This window comes from Haematobia irritans, chromosome 4 (assembly GCF_050003625.1).
Source record: "Haematobia irritans isolate KBUSLIRL chromosome 4, ASM5000362v1, whole genome shotgun sequence".
NCBI classification, from domain to species: domain Eukaryota; kingdom Metazoa; phylum Arthropoda; class Insecta; order Diptera; family Muscidae; genus Haematobia; species Haematobia irritans.
This window is the reverse complement of record NC_134400.1, coordinates 158,695,009-158,712,376: the sequence shown is the minus strand read 5'-3', so window position 1 is coordinate 158,712,376 and position 17,368 is coordinate 158,695,009. Positions and strand designations below refer to the sequence as shown.

The following is a 17,368-nucleotide window of genomic DNA, read 5'->3' as shown; positions in this document are numbered from 1 at the left end:
AATTCATGATTCAAACTCTACACTGGAAACATTTTTAACGGAGAAAAATTCGTTTACTAAAATTAAGTTTAATTGCCTAAGGAACATTACATGGGCTTCTATTTAGGGTTTGTTACCGGTTCTTAACCCTAGACAGTCATCCTTCGTCAAAATGAAGAGACATAATTTCATTTTCGATATAAAATGCATTTTTGTCGATTGGGAAATGATTAATTTAAGTTATACCAATTCAACCATTTTATGAATTTTTGTTTTATATTAATTAAAAACAAACTGAATAAGGAAATAAACTCAATTTTGGTTCTCTTTTTTGCTTACGGTGCAAATTATAGTGTCTTGAAATAAGCCGTAGTCAAAATGACGAAGGATGACGTTAGTGTACAAAAAATAAGGATGACTTTCCAGGGTTAAGCAACAAACACTATGTTAGCTGATTCGAACATATACTAAAAAAACAGTCAATCCACTAGGAATCCACTTTAGAAATTTCGATTATTAGAAAATATTAACTAAACAGTATTGAAAACGCTGACATCACGCCAATATCACAAAAATAAGTATATATTTTCGACCAATTCAAGAAAATTTATTAATTTTTTCACGATTACTTTTCTTTAATAATATATCTTAAGGAATACAAACTTTGTGAAAATTTGCTTTGGGCTATTCCCTATCAAGTTATAATAAAATTTGCAATAAATATGTATAATTTTATGCCTTTTTTACTGATTTAGTTTTCACTTTAGCGGCTAAATTTGAACTTAATACTAACCTTTAAATAAAATTTTGTAGTTTAATGGAAAAAATTGGAGTTCAAAATTGCAAGATTCTATTTAGTGCCATAGGAACGATGGACGCATTTGTAGTAAAATTTACAAATTTAAAGAAAATATGAACTATTTTGTGAAAAGTACGCAAAACATTATTAGAGTAAAGGTAAATTTCTCCAAACAATAATTATATGATCTAAAATAAAGTTAAATGGGCTTTAGTGAAATAGAGGCTTTTTTGAGTGTATGGCAACTCTATTTCATAATGTGAAAAAAAAAAATTAACCAACAAAAAAATGTATTTGCGAATATTTGTTGACTTTACTTGCCTGTTGGTAGTCATCAGTTACCTCTGCCGAGAACTCCCACTTCATAAAAAAAAAAACAAACAAAGCAGACACCACACCAGACAATCCAAAGGCAAAGTAACTTTGCTACAGACAAGTCAATAAAAACAAATCAAAAAAAACGACAAGGCGACGGACATCGTCTGCATTCGCCACTCGAATGCATTTGCAAACAGAAATAAGTCAAATGTAAGATATAGAGACCAATTTACACACAAGAGAAAATCTAATCAGCTACTAGTATGATAGCATAGGAAAGCGGAAAGCACTGTAGATACACACTTCAAACAAAAAGTCAAGAAAAACGTGCTTTTGCGGTTTCATGCGAAATCCGCAAAACCTCCGTTTTATTGTCGGTAAAACAAAACATACACACACTAAAGAGAAGAGAGCTTTGTGTGTTTGGCATTGGTAGCTCTCTCTTTTTTTAGCTTGGAGAAAATAAATAAAATTTTCCAAATGAACATGAATTTTCCTAGCCACCCAAAAACAACAAACAACGTCTGGTAAAAGGGGTTTTATTACTTTATACATGTGTGAAGTGCCAAGTTGATGTCTGTCTGATGATTTATTCACACACAAACACGGTTAAATATCCAACCCTCCCGTTCGTCGCTATTTCTTCCTTTTTACAGATATTATCAAGCTATCACATGGTATATTCAGTATTGGACAAACAATACAAATGAACCAAAATGCTTGAGAAAAACTTGAATTCAACTTTCTTTCAAAGAAGAATATTTCGAAAACAAGCATTATAATAACCAGTAATGCGGTAAAAAAACAACAGTTTAATTTCGAGAAGTTCAAAGGAAGAAGGAAATTTACGACCATGAACGGTATAAATTGACTTAGTTTTTTCACTTCAGTATTTGAGAGATTCTTTCTTTGCTTTCAAGTCTTCACTTTTTTATACCCTTCACCACTACTGTGGTACAGGGTATAATAAGTTTGTGCATTTGTATGTAACGCCAAGAAGGAGTAATCATAGACCAACCTTTTAGTATACGGATAGGCTTAGAATTAAATTCTGAGTCGATTTAGCGATGTCCGTCTGTCTGTCTGTTGATGCATTTTTGTGTGCAAAGTACAGCTCGCAGTTTTAGTCCGATTGTCCTAAAATTTGGTATAGGGTCCTGTTTCGCCTCAAAGACGATCCCTATTGATTTTGGACAAAATCAATTCAGATATAGCTGCCATATATATTTTTCATCCAATCTGGTCATAATTGGCGTGTATATCAACCGGTCTTCCTCAAATTCCGTACATCCGAATATTTTATGAGTCTCGAAAAACTTGCAAAATATCAGCAAAATCGGTTCAGATTTAGATATAGCTCCCATATATAGCTTTCGCCCGATTTACACTCATTTGCCCACAGAGGCCAATTTTTTGCTCCGTTTTAGTTGAAATTTTGCATAGGGAGTAGAATTAGCGTTGTAACTATGCGTGCCAAATTTGCTTGAAATCGGTTCAGATTTGGATATATCTCCCATATAAAGCTTTCGCCCGATTTACACTCATATGACCACAGAGGCCAATTTTTTTGCTCCGATTTAGTTGAAATTTTGCACAGGGAGTAGAATTAACATTGTAGCTATGCGTGCCAAATTTGGTTGAAATCGGTTCAGATTTAGATATAGCTCCCATATATATGTTTTTCTGATTTCGACAAAAATGGTCAAAATACCAACATTTTCCTTGTAAAATCGCCACTGCTTAGTCGAAAAGTTGTAAAAATGACTCTAATTTTCCTAAACTTCTAATACATATATATCGAGCGATAAATCATAAACACGCTCACAAAAAATCGCTTCTGTAACATATACTCCCAAACATATTTTGCTTCAAGCATATATATTTTTGGGTATTGCCCAAACATATTTTGCTTCAAGCATATATATTTTTGGGTATTGCCCAAACATTTATATGTTTGATCTCTTCCAATATATAATATGTTTGAAAGCATATTGGTCTAAACAATATATGTTTGTGTAGTCTAAGTTCCAAACATTTTGTATTTTTGCATCCAAATTCAATAATGTTGTCTTCCAAAAAACAATATGTTATTATGTGACTAATATGTTTGGAAGCATTTTGCACCCAAAAATATTATATGCTTAAAAAAAATTCTCCCAAACAATATTGTGCTCAAAATTTTATTTATTTATTTATATATTTACAATCATAATGAATTATGAAAATAAACAGGTAATATAGGTGCTAACAACATAGGTTTTCGACCTGAATGCTCAAAATTTTGTTTCTGCCCAATTCTATATTCCCCGACATCTTTCTCACTTCCACGAGATTTTTTAGTTCTTAGCACCTTTTTCTGTAATACAAACATTGTAGAAGAAATTATTCAATTTTATGATTGTTTTTTTTTTTTAATTTAATTTCACCTTTTGCCGGACGGGGATTCGAACAGCGGACCACACAGTTTGTAAGGATCAAAGAAGTAGCTGATCAATTGCCCAAGGAAAAATAAAATGTTAATTTTGTAATAACAAGCAACAACCACCAACTTAATTCAATATCGCTTCCTGTTAAATAGCGCTCCAAGCTACTAAACACATATATGTTTATAGGTTATTTCTAAATTAATATATGTTTGCATCCAAGCATATTATATTTACAAACATTTTATGTCCCAAACATAATATGTTCTAACATATTAACATATATGTCACAAACATGTTATGCTAGTTTATGAACATTATATGCTTGCACTCAAAAATATTGTGTTTAAAAATTTGTGTTCCAAACATATAATGTTTATAGCCAAACATATGAAAAACAGTCTTTTTCATCCGTGAATAAACTTTTTCGAAGTTTCCTTAAAATTGCTTCAGATTTAAATGTTTCCCATATTTTTTTTTTACTAACATTGTGTTCCACCCTAGTGCATTAGCCGATTTAAATTTTGAGTCTATAGATTTTGTAGAAGTCTATCAAATTCTGTCCAGATCGAGTTATATTTAAAGTTATGTGTTTGGGACAAACCTTTATATATGGCCCCTAACACATTTGACGGATGTGATATGGTATCGAAAATTTAGATCTACAAAGTGGTGCAGGGTATAATATAGTCGGCCCCGCCCGACTTTAAACTTTCCTTACTGGTTGTATTTAGTAGTAGTTCGCAAGCCGAAAGGCGAATAAAAAGAATCGGAGAAAGCACTAATTAGAAACAATATTAATTAGACAACTTGGATAATTCAAAGAAGTCTCAAATTCATTGTTATATGTTCCCCAAATGTTTACTACAAATGACTGTTTTAAGGCCGGTACAAGAGGCGTGTTATCGCGTGATTATAGTCATTTTTTTCTCGTGTACTTGTCTCCTCATTTTTGACTCGGTTATTAAAATAAGTTCCCTTGTCATTGAGCTAAACATAGTCGACTTTTGCCTTTTTATACCCTGCGCCACAATGTGGAACAGGGTATTATAACTTAGTGCATATGTTTGCAACACCCCAAAGGAGACGAGTGTCTTCGGCAATAATACTAAGGGCCGCACACTGAGTCGATCTGTCCGTCCGTTAAAGCCTAGGTCGCAGTTTTGGTCCAAACAACTTCAAGTTTAGCACAAGTATATTTTGGGTCAGCATATAATCCTATTGATTTTGGAAGAAATCAGTTCAGAGTTAGTTATAGCTCCCATATATATGTTTCGCTCGATGTGTACTTATATGGCTTCAGAAGCCAGTGTTTTAACCTGATTTGCTTTATATTTTGCACAAGGAGTACAACTGATAGTGTCATAAATTGTGCCAAATTTGATACCAATCGGTTCAGATTTAGATATAGCTTCCACATATATCTTTCGCCCAACTTACTCTCATATACCCACAGAGTATATTTATATTGCACTGGGAGTAGAATTTATGTTCTGAATATGAATGCCAATTTTGGTTAAAATCGGCTCAGATTTAGATATAGCTTGCACATATATATTTTGCCCAATTTTCATTCATATGATTACAGGTTTTACGTTACGACTTCTTATACCTTCAACCATGGTTTGTTTGGTTTGGTATAGTAGCAGTCCGATATATCAGGCTCACTTAGACTATTCAGTCCATTGTGATACCACATTGGTCATCTTCTCTCTTATCACTGAGTGCTATCCGAATCTTTGTTTATTTCAATGACAACAACCATAGGGGGTATACCTTGTCATTCCGTTTGTAACACATCGAATTGATCTCAGACCTCATAAAGTATATATATTTTGGGTCGTGGTGAAATTCTGAGTCAAATTGCGATGTATGTCTGTTGAAATCACGCAAATTTCGGAAAGAAACAAGTTATCGATAAGAAACTTGTTATTGATGTAGTTCTGATGGTATTACAAATGGGCCATATCGGATCATGTTATAGCCCCCATGTATACCCCCTAAGATTATAAAATGACGACTTCCCGATTTATTGCATTTATTTTAACGCCAGGCTCGATCATAACAATTAGGGTATCAGCTCAGGTGGAATTTATAATTTGACAGCTAAATGGTGGTTAAATTGTAAGGGCCGATGTTGAATGTGAACCACATCTAAACGCCAAGTTTTTTTCCGAATTTTATTTGACATTTCTCTATTTCAGACTTACTCAATTTGAACCATGGAGAGATACGCAATCCAACAACGTGTTAAATGATTCCAAGAAATGCCAACAGTGGATGATCAATTTTCGAAGAAAATCATCTTCAGTGATGAGGCACATTCCCCCTCAGTGGATTCGTCAATAAACAGAATTGCCGCATTTGGGACAATGGGAATCCAAGAGTGATTGTCGAAAAACCAATGCACCCACAGAGTGACTGTTTGGTGCGGTTTATGGGCTGGCGGCATCATCGGGCCGTATTTTTTCCAAAATGAGGCCACTCAGGCAGTTACTGTGAATGGTGTTCGCTATCGTGAGATGATAACGAACTTTTTATGGTGCAAATTGGAAGATATGGATGTGGACGATATGTGGTTTCAGCAGGACGGTGCCGCTTGCCACACAGCTAACGAAACAATGGCTCTTTTGCGCAACAAATTCAATGGCCGTGTTATCTCACGTAATGGCGATGTCAATTGGCCGCCAAGATCATGTGATTTGACACCGTTGGACTTTTTTCTTTGGGGTTATTTGAAAGAAAAGGTGTATGTCGATAAGCCAGCAACAATTCAAGAGCTAAAGGATGAGATAATTCGGCACATTAACGGCATAGAACCTCCATTATGCCTCAGCGTCATCGAAAATTTGGACAATCGGATGAAGGTGTGCCACCGAGGTCGCGGCGCCCATTTGGCCGATATTTTGTTCCATACATAATTGAGTAATACCAATATATCATAATAAAATAAAATTACAATAATTTCCTAAATAGTTTGTGTTTTATCCAAAATCAACATCGGCCCTTGAAATTTTAACCACCCCTTATATCAGAATGAAAAAGTTCGCACCAACTACGCTGTAAACATTCATTTATGTTTATCATTTAATTTTTCGTTTTTTTTTAGTTTGTAATATTTATTTGTCTCAAACCCCATAAAGTATACATATATCCTGCGTTGTGTTGAAATTCTGAGTCGATCCAGCGATGTCCAAATGAAAATTCCAAAAAGTCGACATCCCGAAACTACTGTATTTTATTTGACGCCAGGCTCGATGAGAACGATTAGGGCATACGATCGGGTGGAATTTGGAAGTTTCTAGATAATAAAATGAGCTCCTCAATATATGTCATCCAACTGCCAATTCGCATCTGACAGATATATCAGAATTGAATTTAGTAACATTTTGTATCAGCTACGCTGTAAATTTTAATTTATGATTATCATTTAAATTTTTGCTTTTTTAAATTCTGGGGTGTCGTAACGAATGAATGTAAAAGCGCTCATTCTCAATCAAATTGTATGTTGTTTCTATTTTATTATGGCTACTGCTGAATTAGTGACTAAATTATTTGAATGTACATATGTATGTATATTTACTTATATGCGATTGATATGAATTCATTTTGGGGAGACTTCTTGCTACGTATGATGATAGTATAGCGGATTGGATATAGAACACGATTTCAACATTTGGTTTCTATTTTAGCTAGAGACATACATATGTGTATGTGTTTGATTTTTGTTTTCAATGGTTTTATGTCCATATGTAGCTATAACACTGTAAATGACAAACATCGATTCATACATAAACAGCAAATTAATGCCATACATATGAACATATGCGTTGTAGTTTATGCCAATAATTGGGGCTAATGCTATTTAGGTTGTTTTTTTTTTTTTTTTTGAGGGGATTTTTTTTATATTTCTTTTTAAATCGCTTTTAATGAAAAATATTAAATAAAAAAAATGTTATGAACAAGGACACAAAAAAAGTTTTATTGTTTCAATTTAAGCAATATTTTTCTTTATCTAAAATATGTAAAAATCAGCTATATAATTAAAAACAAAAAACTTGACGACATAAACCGTGCCTGTTGTGTTGCAGCCCAGTCAGTTGCACTCGGCCCATTATTTGGTCATAATTGTATATTTCCAAATTTCTCCTATGGTATTTCAATGAGTTTCGACACGCGGATATTTTATAGAATATTAGTGAATATCGAATATATCAGAATATATTCGTTATTCACTAAATTGGGGAAAACGCTCTTAGCAGAAAGCCATTATAAAAAATGTACGTAATAACGACATAACGACATAAACCGTGCCTGTTGTGTTGCAGACCAGTCAGTTGCACTCGGCCCATTATTTGGTCATAATTGTATATTTTCAAATTTCTCCTATGGTATTTCAATGAGTTTCGACACGCGGATATTTTATAGGCAACGTTCCCCAAACATTTGCTAATTCTCCAAAGGCTCTAAATTAATGTACACATACTTGATTATTAGAATTAGATTGTACAAATGTGAGTGTGAGTTCTCTGGTGAGAGAATGTCGATTTTTGAGTAGATTTTGTTGTTGCTTTTGTAGGACTGGCTTTGATTCCTTGTCGTTTATTGAAATGAGCACAATTGTGTTTCTGAAATTTTTGGGTGTTTGTTTGTTGTGAATGTAGCCTCATAGCTCGTGGTAAATGAGCACTAATTCACCGCTGTCTAATCAGGGTTACCACACTTACTCTTTTTGTGTCATTTGCGAAAGCACTCATGAATGATAAATCCCCAATATGCGGGTTTCTTTATAGCGGCTGTTATATTCGTCATTGTCCATTGCCAACCCGAAGGTTATAATTATTATAGAATTGTAACAAGGCCTTTTTTCAATTGAGAACACATAAAAACATCTTTACTCAGCAACGAAATTTGATACTCGTCTAAAACTTCTCCAATATGAAAAAGTTTCCTTCACAAAAGTAATTTTTGAGTTATATGAACTAAAAAGGAGAAAAAATGTGTACAAAAAAATTTATACGCATAAAGTATTTAAAATGTTCTTAAAGTTTTTACATTTTAATAAAGCTGTGACTGAAGACATTTTTACTAAGGCTGTTATTCGGGATTTATCCCATTCCGAATTCATTCAGAATCCCGGGATTTTTGGGACCCCGAAAAAAATAGTCCAAATTTATTAAATTTGTGGCTTTTTAGGATTTTTATTAACAAATTGACGTTTTCATTCAGTATAAACGACCCCTAGACCAGTGTCGAATGTGCGAGATGTTTTTCATTTGCATTAAGGTAAGATCCAGTATATCTGATGAAACTTCATATTTAAGAGGTTACGTAAAACGTAACCGTAAATAATAAAAGAAAATCCTTAAAATCTTTTGTTGATTATGAAAACCGGAAAATTCCGGAATTCAATTCTTTGAAATCCCGAATACCGGGATTTTTAAAAATCGACCCCGAATGACAGCTCTAATTTTTACAAACTCTATGTCGAATTTTTTGTAATACGAAACTGTCGTATATCATAGAAAACATTATTTATTTATTTAATTGTTTTTAATATATTGGTGTTTTTGTAGTATGCAGTAAAAGCAGAAAAAAATATAAATGAGACAAATTTAATATACATAATTATTTGTTTTTCACTTGTTAAAGAAAATTTCATAGTTTGAAGGAAAAATTTGGACTTGAACATTTCAAAAATGTCTTTAGTACCATGCAAAGTTCATAATGGGCGCATTATTGGTAATATTTACAAAAATGTTAAAAAATTGTGAACCCTTTCGTGGGGGACTAGCATTTAGTAAATCTTTATACTTCAACCTAATTTAACTAACGTATACAAATAAATTATTTAAGTCAAGAAAACTTTCTCAAAATATAATAATGCAATGAATTAAAATAGACTTAATTTGGCTTTAGTGCCATATAGGGCTGCTCATTGTTTCTGCCATAAATTTAAATTTTCATTAATGCTGCATTGGAAACCCTGTGATGAACAATATGCATAAATTATGAAGAAAAGGATAAATTACATTTCCTTTTGCGTACACCCCACGCAAGCAAAAACATACCATTAGCTACCCGTAAAATACAAACAGACAGAGGGACGGTAATAAACCAGGGATGGTGAAGTTGGAATTTTTATACTGTTTGAAATAAAATATACCCAGTCTTGAGCAGTTTTTTTATTTATAATTAAATAGTGTTTCATCGCCATGTTTTCACTGTGAAAAGAGAAGGTTAGGTTAAAGTGGCAGCCCGATTAAGTTTCAGGCTCACTTAGACTATTCAGTCCATTGAAAAATTTTATTTTCTTTAAAATGAATTATTAAAGAAAAGTAACCGAGAAAAATTGCTGTTTTAGCGCGATAATGCCAACTTAATACTGGCCTTTATTCAAAATTTGAAAATGTTGAGTTTTGGGAAACATTTTCAATCACTTAGTACTGCAGAATATATTCGTTATTCACTAAATTGGGGAAAAGGCTCTTAGCAGAAAGCCATTATAAAAAATGTACGTAATAATTAGAAAATTAAAAAAATAAATAAATAAATTTTTATTAATAGAAACTTTATATTTTTCCACCTTTAAGGTGAGCATTAAGTTAAGTAATTATATCTTCTTTATTATAATTTGATGGGAAATGATCCAATGCAAACATTTTAAATATTTAGTTTCGGTGAAATGAATTAAGGAAAAGTAACCGTGAAAATGGCCAATTTAGCGCGATAATGTAATCTGGGTTTTAAAGTCTAAAATGTCTTTGAAGGAAGCAAATGTTTAAACAATATAAAGAAATCGCTTGTTTATTTAAAGAAACAATTATTAAACTAACTGAAATATTGGATCTTTAGATTTAAGCTTCAAATATGTATTTATTTTGAGGATTTTAAAGTAAACAAAAGTGCATATGTAATAGTTTATATTTTATTATTCAAAACTATTTGGACTTGAATACCTTTCCATCATCGCTTTTGATTTGCTCTAAAGGTGAGTATTAAGTTCGAGATTAGCCGCTAAAATCGCTAAAGTGAAAACTAAATCAGTAAGAAAAATGCATGAAATTATACGTATTTGTTGAAAATTTTATTATAACTTGATGGGGAAAAGCCCAAAGCAAATTTTCACAAAGTTTGTATTCCTTAAAATGGATTATTAAAGAAAAGTAATCGTGAAAAAATGACGTTTTTAGCGGCTAAACTCGAACTTAATACCCACCTTAATAGCAAAAATCGTGTAGGATCATATGATGTCGTTGTGTGGCACCGTTAGTTTTTATAGGTGTGTTGGTACAATTATTTTGCTGCGGCAATTGAAAGGCGTCAAATGATGGACTTTTGTTTTACGAAATATACATAATGTCATTCATTAACACAAAATTTTAAAAGTATTTTTTGTTTTGCTTTTTAAAACCCAAATAAAGAAATCAATAATGAAATGTCGTTATACGTTTACACTGGAGCCCACCGCAAAGCAATGCTTTTGTTGTTGTTGCTTCCCTACGAATTAAGAAGGCATAAATAGACCCCCCATACACAATTGATGATACAAGAGTATAAATAAGGTATGCAGAGAATGAGAGAGAAACATTATAAGGCGTGTTTGCAGCGGAAAGAGAATGAGAGGCTACACAATGGATTTAACTGCGGTCCAGAGCTGCCACTACTTATTAAAAAATAGACTTAAAAGTTTTTCTTCTTTACAGTTAAGGTTGGTATTAAGTTCGCATCAACGCGCTTTTTCAAAGTTATTCTTCTTTTATAATTAATTTTGAATGAAATAAACTTATTGAGGTAAAATTTTAGGCTTAAATCCATAAGTGGTCCGATTGGTCTAACTTTTGGCCGATTCTAAACACAAAATGTAATATACCACTTTTTGTCGGAAGGACATATTTTCGGTGTTACGGGCCCCTAAATTTTGCATTATCATGTATATTGGATTTAGTATCCATCGCACATAATCATCTAAAAGTTATATATTTAGAATAAAATGGACCCGGAGAGGTCCTGGGTTCACGTTAGCCCACTTTGGACTGTGTCCATAGAAGAAAATCTCAAACCCCGACCGAAGGCCTGTCGCCTTACCATTTTGAGTTCGCGTTAGCCCACTTTGGACCCTGTCCATAGGAGAAAGTCTCAAATCCCGGCCAAAGGCCTCCCCACCTTTCCACTTTGGGTTCGCGTTAGCCCACTTTGGGCCCTGTTCATAGGAGAAAACTCAAACCCCGGCCGAAGTCCGACCACCTATATGCCAATTTTCAAGAGTCGATATCGCGAAAACTACGCTCTCCCGACAAAATTTTTACTTAATATTTCTCTTTCAAATATACAATTTTTATCAAAAACGCAAAAATTGTTGTCAGAACTAACTAAAAGATAAAGGAAAATACCGATTTTCAGATGTCGATATCTCGAAAACTAGGATTTTCTGGCAAATTTTTTACTTAACATTTTCGCTTTAAAATCCGTTCTTCTACACTCAAAGAAATTGTTTGTTTTTAACAACTTTTGCTAAAGTAGATTTGTTGCAAGAAAGTACCGATAATTTTCTTTATTTCAGATAAAGTTTGTAAGACTACAATCCTTGATCTACATTATTTTTTACAGTGTATCTTCTTTGTTTCTCTATTGCTCATACAAATAATATCGCACAAACGGCATAATTTGACAATATGACAACGATGGTGTGTGTAACAAAAAGCAAGAAAAATATTTTAATCATTCTGTTATGTTAGTTTCATTCATTTATTTTTCAAACACTATATAAACCGCTATAAATCAAGCACATTGATTATATATGAAACATGCGCACATATTTATTAACAAACGGTCGATAATTGCTTGTAAATGTTTTAAGGCTATTAAAATTATTGCAAGCACTTGTTTTTGTTCTCTTCCTTACTTTGTATGAAATTTGGGGTCTCAAAATGTATTTTGTCAGTGACCGAGTTGTTTGCCCCTCATTAGAAAACTAACATTTCACAGACAACGAATTTTTCTTTTAATTAATTTTAATTATACAGTTAATTAGGAAACAAAAATATACATGTAGGTTTATCATTTAGATGTAGGATGCATATATACATATATATATATACGGAGCAAAATATGTACATATTTGATCTCATGTATTAAACCGATCCCTTGAGGTTACTATTTGTGCATAGATCTCAGAAATTGAAATGGAAAATACCTCTATTCTTCTGCAAAATATCATACCAAAAAAAATTAAGTTGGCAACATTGCATCAAATAAATAAAGAGAAATCGCACAAACAGCACACACAATATTCGTTAGCTGTTCATTATTACGACGACGTCGACGACCGCGTCGACGATAGTAGCAATGAATGGAAGTAAATAAAGAAAAGCGGAACACAAAAATTAAATGAATAAATATATATATATACGTAATTATTATGTAGTTGTGCTTCTTCTATTTTTTATGGATTTTCTACAATTCGGATTTTTCAACTGGAACAAAAGGCAGACATACGAGAAAATAAATCAATTGTTGTACAAGGAGATGCATAAAGCCACACACACACATACATACATACACATTGGCACATTTTTATAAATCTATTGGAGGAATGGATAGAGTGCCTTGTGATAAAATGAAATATATGTATTTTATTAAACATACGTTTTGTTGTTGTATTTTTTTGTTGGGTTAATCCGTAATGTTGTAGCATAGTACATCAAATTATATTGTGTTCATTTGTATGCGAAGCACGTACATAATTTTATTTCTTTTGTAATTAAACTCTCTTTTCCACTTTTTTAATTCTTTGGAATTTCTCTTTCGGCTTTTTTTTTTGTATATATAAAATGTTTTTTGTTTCTTTAATTTTTTTTTTATTATTTTTTTACGGCAATAAAACACAAAACATAACACAACGGACACGAACGAACAACCAGAGCTACCAAACCGCCTGCTTAACGTCTCGATTTGCACTGGCTTCAATTATCATGAGGCAACAGCAACAAAGAGCGAACAAAAAATAAATTGGAAACAACAACAAATATAGTATATTGGAAAAGAAAGAGCAGAACTATGTAGCAGCGTTAGCACTCAGTGCTTCATGACTCGCAAATACAAATTGTCACCGAACCGAATGCAAAGAAATTTCAATTTTTCTGTTATTTGTGAAAAGTTTTTTTTTTTTGTTTTTTCTTATTGCCTTTCCATCTTCATTCAAGTTATTACTCTAAACCAATGGCAAACATGTTCCTATCGTTTAAACACATGGAATCAAAGTTAAATTTCGGATAGTAGTGGTGTTGGTGTTCCGCACTAAAATCGGGCGGCCTTCGTTGTGTATGGTTAAAATTTCCTTTTTGGATAATCTTGCCACTAAGTATTCTTGTAACAAGTTATTTAAGTTGTGTTTGTTGGCATGTGCGTTCATATTATAGTATCACGCAGAAAACAAAACTAAAAGCATTAACTAAAACAGTTAAGATAAATGTCCCATGTGGAAAAAAAGAATTGCGATACACATTAACTATTACTGGCTGCTTCTCTGCCACAGTTGTCGCCGCAGTTGTTTTTTATTTCAAATTAGTGCCGAATTCTCACGCTCTTGGTTTGTTCAGAGAGAATGAATATAAGAGGAAGAATTATGCTCTTCTGCAGAGAAAACAAATGTCAAATGTATAGATGTCGCTCAATAACCGAAGCGATTTGATGAAGGCAATCTAGTTACAAGATACATCCAGAGAGCAGGAAATGCAAGAGGAAGAAAAGATTTCTTCTGCAATGAAAACAAATTTCATCCGTATAGATGTCGCACATTGACCGCAGCGTTTTGGTATCACCGGCGTTGCAGTTGAAGCGTTGCTTTGATAAATTATTTATACCTTGCCAACAATTTTTGAATTTGACGGCTGACTGATAGATGCCCAACAAACACAAGGATGAGCATTTTTCATAGGTAACGCCATATCAATTTGATAGTGAATCCCATATTCAACTTTAATTCAAATGGCCTTGCAAATTGCTTGCCTTCAACAAATTTTCCAATAGGTTTGAAACATTAATATGAAATTTAGTTTGAAAAGTTGTTGCTAATATGTTGTGAAATTGTTGCTAACGTGTTGAATTCTATTGTTGAGGATAATGTCTGTTTTTTGTTGAGAACGCGATTTTCTCAATAATTTCTCAAATTGAATTTTGAGGTAATTCTTTGCAAAAATGTTTGAAAGCGTATTGAGTATAAACATTTCTCCAATGCTTGTGTTTATTGGGATGATTCTTTTACAACTATATTAGGTCTGTTCGCGTACTTTTCCAGTAAAAATATCCAGTAAAAACTACCCAATAAACACAGGATGAGCGTTTTTCAAATGCAACAACTTTTCAGTTTGAGGGTAAATATAATTTTCAACATAAATTCAACTTGACTTGAAATAGCTCATCTTCAATACACCTTCAAATTGTTTGCGAATTACTTCCAATTTGCCAAAATGTTGACGAAATCTTTGAAAAGGTGTTGAAGATAATATGAGAAAACTTTGACAAAACACTACCCTAAAATGCAACGAAAAAACCATGTGGTTTTCAATACTTATTTTTGCAACGAAGTTCGTGGTCAATTGCAAGAAATTAAAAATATGGAAAATTTTATACAAATAAACAAATAGTTTATAAAAATAGGTAAGTGAAAATAAAAAATGAAATAAAACTTTAAGGAAGTCACTAAATGTATATCTCTTTGCAGAAAACTAAAATTATGGATTCTACGTTCTTGAAAACATTAAAAAGCTGACCAATGAAAAATGGTGGACAATTAACTGGAACTGCTTCAAATAGTTTATAATAATTGGTACGTCAATATGAAAAATTAAATCAACACTTTAAAGAAGTCACTTAATTTAAATCTCTTTGCAGAAAACTAAAATCTTTGGAAACAATAAGAACAATACATTCTTGTAAATAATAAGAAGCTGACCAATGAAAAATGAGTGGCTTATCGACAAGAAAAAGTTTCCAGATACATTACAAGTGCAACCAATTAAATTGTTAAAAACAACAAATTGTTGAAATCAACAACTTCTGGATGAAAATGTGCATCACATCGTCAGTTTAATTCGTATGCTATTATCAGTTTAAAATGGATATTTTGTGAATTCCTTCTGCTGGAAATCAATTCTAACACGCGGTCCAGTACGTTCCTAATTTCAAATTGCCCGCATGTTAATAAATTTTAATGCTGTTTTATGAATAGAATTTTGGCTTTGACTTTCAATTTGAAGTGGGGATATCATTCACACAAATTTTGGTTGAAAAGTATTTGCAACGATGTTAATTTTGAATTTCACTCGCATCGAAAATTGTTGGACAAATTATTGAGTAGCGATGCATTTCAATTTGAGGATAACACTTGAAATATTATTGCTAATGTGTTGAATTTCACTGTTGAGGGTAATGTCTGTTTTTTGTTGAGAACGCGATTTTCTCAACAATTTCTCAACTTGAATATTACCCTAATCCTTTGAAAAAATGTTTGAAAAATTGTTGAAATTTAGCATTTTTCAAACGTTTGTGTTTATTGGGAAGAGAGTAAGAGTGTATTTTACACTCTTTGCTGAAAAGTACACAAAAGGTATCCAGTAACTATTTGCACATTAAAAATTTCAGCTGCTAAAACATTGAAAACAAAAAACGAATCCTGTATATTTAACTTCCAATCGTAGTTGTCGAACATGTGGTGGTTGTAGGAGCAACCCCACTCTAACATTTTCACTTCGATTAAAATTAACTTTGTTTGCTAAAAAAATTAAATTTTAAAATCAAGTAACCTCAGATTTTTTCACTTTGCTTAAAAATAATTTTACTTGTTAAGGCCGGTACTCTGTTCGGTTTTCGCGTCGAAACTCCATACAAAACCAAAAAATGCGAAAAATTTGCGAAATTTTTTCCATTTGTTATACTTTGTTTTTTCGTGTTGAAAAACTGACGTTTATAGCACGGCGCCATTTGCAATATGAATTAAGAAATAATTTATTTATTAAAAACTATTTGTGCGGGTTTATAAATCAAACACGGACCATATTTTTGTTCCGAAACTATACAAAGGATCAAAGGAATAGCAGATCAATTGCCCAAGGAAAAATAAAATGTTATTTTGTAAAAACAAGCACACCACCAACTTAATCCAATATCGCTCCCTGTAAAATAGCGCTCCAAGCTACCTAAAAAAACGCCGCTTTCTATGTGCGAAATAATGGTTTCCATAAAAATTTTTCGCAAGAATGAACATAGTACCGGCCTTTAAAAAATAATTTTTTTAAATTGAGTTACCATTGACTTTATATTCTGAGATATAGAAAATAAAAAATGTTAATGGGCATTCGAAAAATTTTAATTGAAGAAACGGTTGTGAAATAAAATATTAAATAATTTCCTTTTTTATTCCTGTGTTTTATTTCTCTCACAACAAAACTTACTTCAATTGGTGACCCCGACAAGCCCGAGAACGCTCATCCATTGCTAAAGGACGAAAAGATTATGTTCCATAGCCCACAAAGAACTTCCATTACCATGCCAAATCAAGGTAACCGAGAAACACACCAAGACGTCCTTATACCGGGAGTGAATCCACCATCTCCAGAACAAGGTAATAGGTCCATAAACCCTATCGATGATCCCTTGAACGCTGGACACCAAGAAATTGCAAGAGTGTCAGTCAAGATTCCTCCATTTTGGCGTAGCAATCCTGCTCTTTGGTTTAAGCGGGTCGAAAGCCAGTTTATCACATCCGGTATAGTAGCAGACCCCACTAAGTTTCACACCGTCGTTGGATCAATAGATGCTAGCATTCTGTCAGAAGTAAGTGACATAA

The 17,368-nt window shown here is 32.7% G+C and overlaps 1 protein-coding gene and 1 long non-coding RNA gene across 4 annotated transcripts in view; one reads left to right on the top strand and one right to left on the bottom strand.

Annotated features, from left to right (window-relative positions):
* LOC142234624 (uncharacterized) overlaps positions 1–13,619 on the bottom strand; it is a 123,671-nt gene extending 110,052 nt beyond the window's left edge. For 2 of the 3 annotated variants that reach the window (XM_075305781.1, XM_075305782.1), the window contains exon 1: positions 13,168–13,619. The gene's annotated coding sequence lies outside the window, so the exon portion shown is untranslated. The remainder of the gene's footprint in view (positions 1–13,167) is intronic. The other variant, XM_075305780.1, reaches the window with a different exon arrangement.
* Positions 13,620–13,630: 11 nt separating this feature from the next.
* Positions 13,631–15,753, top strand: LOC142234625 (uncharacterized). The gene is made up of 3 exons (XR_012721670.1): positions 13,631–15,180; positions 15,245–15,349; positions 15,415–15,753. It is a non-coding gene; the product is annotated as an uncharacterized LOC142234625 (long non-coding RNA).
* The last annotated feature ends 1,615 nt before the right edge of the window (positions 15,754–17,368 follow it).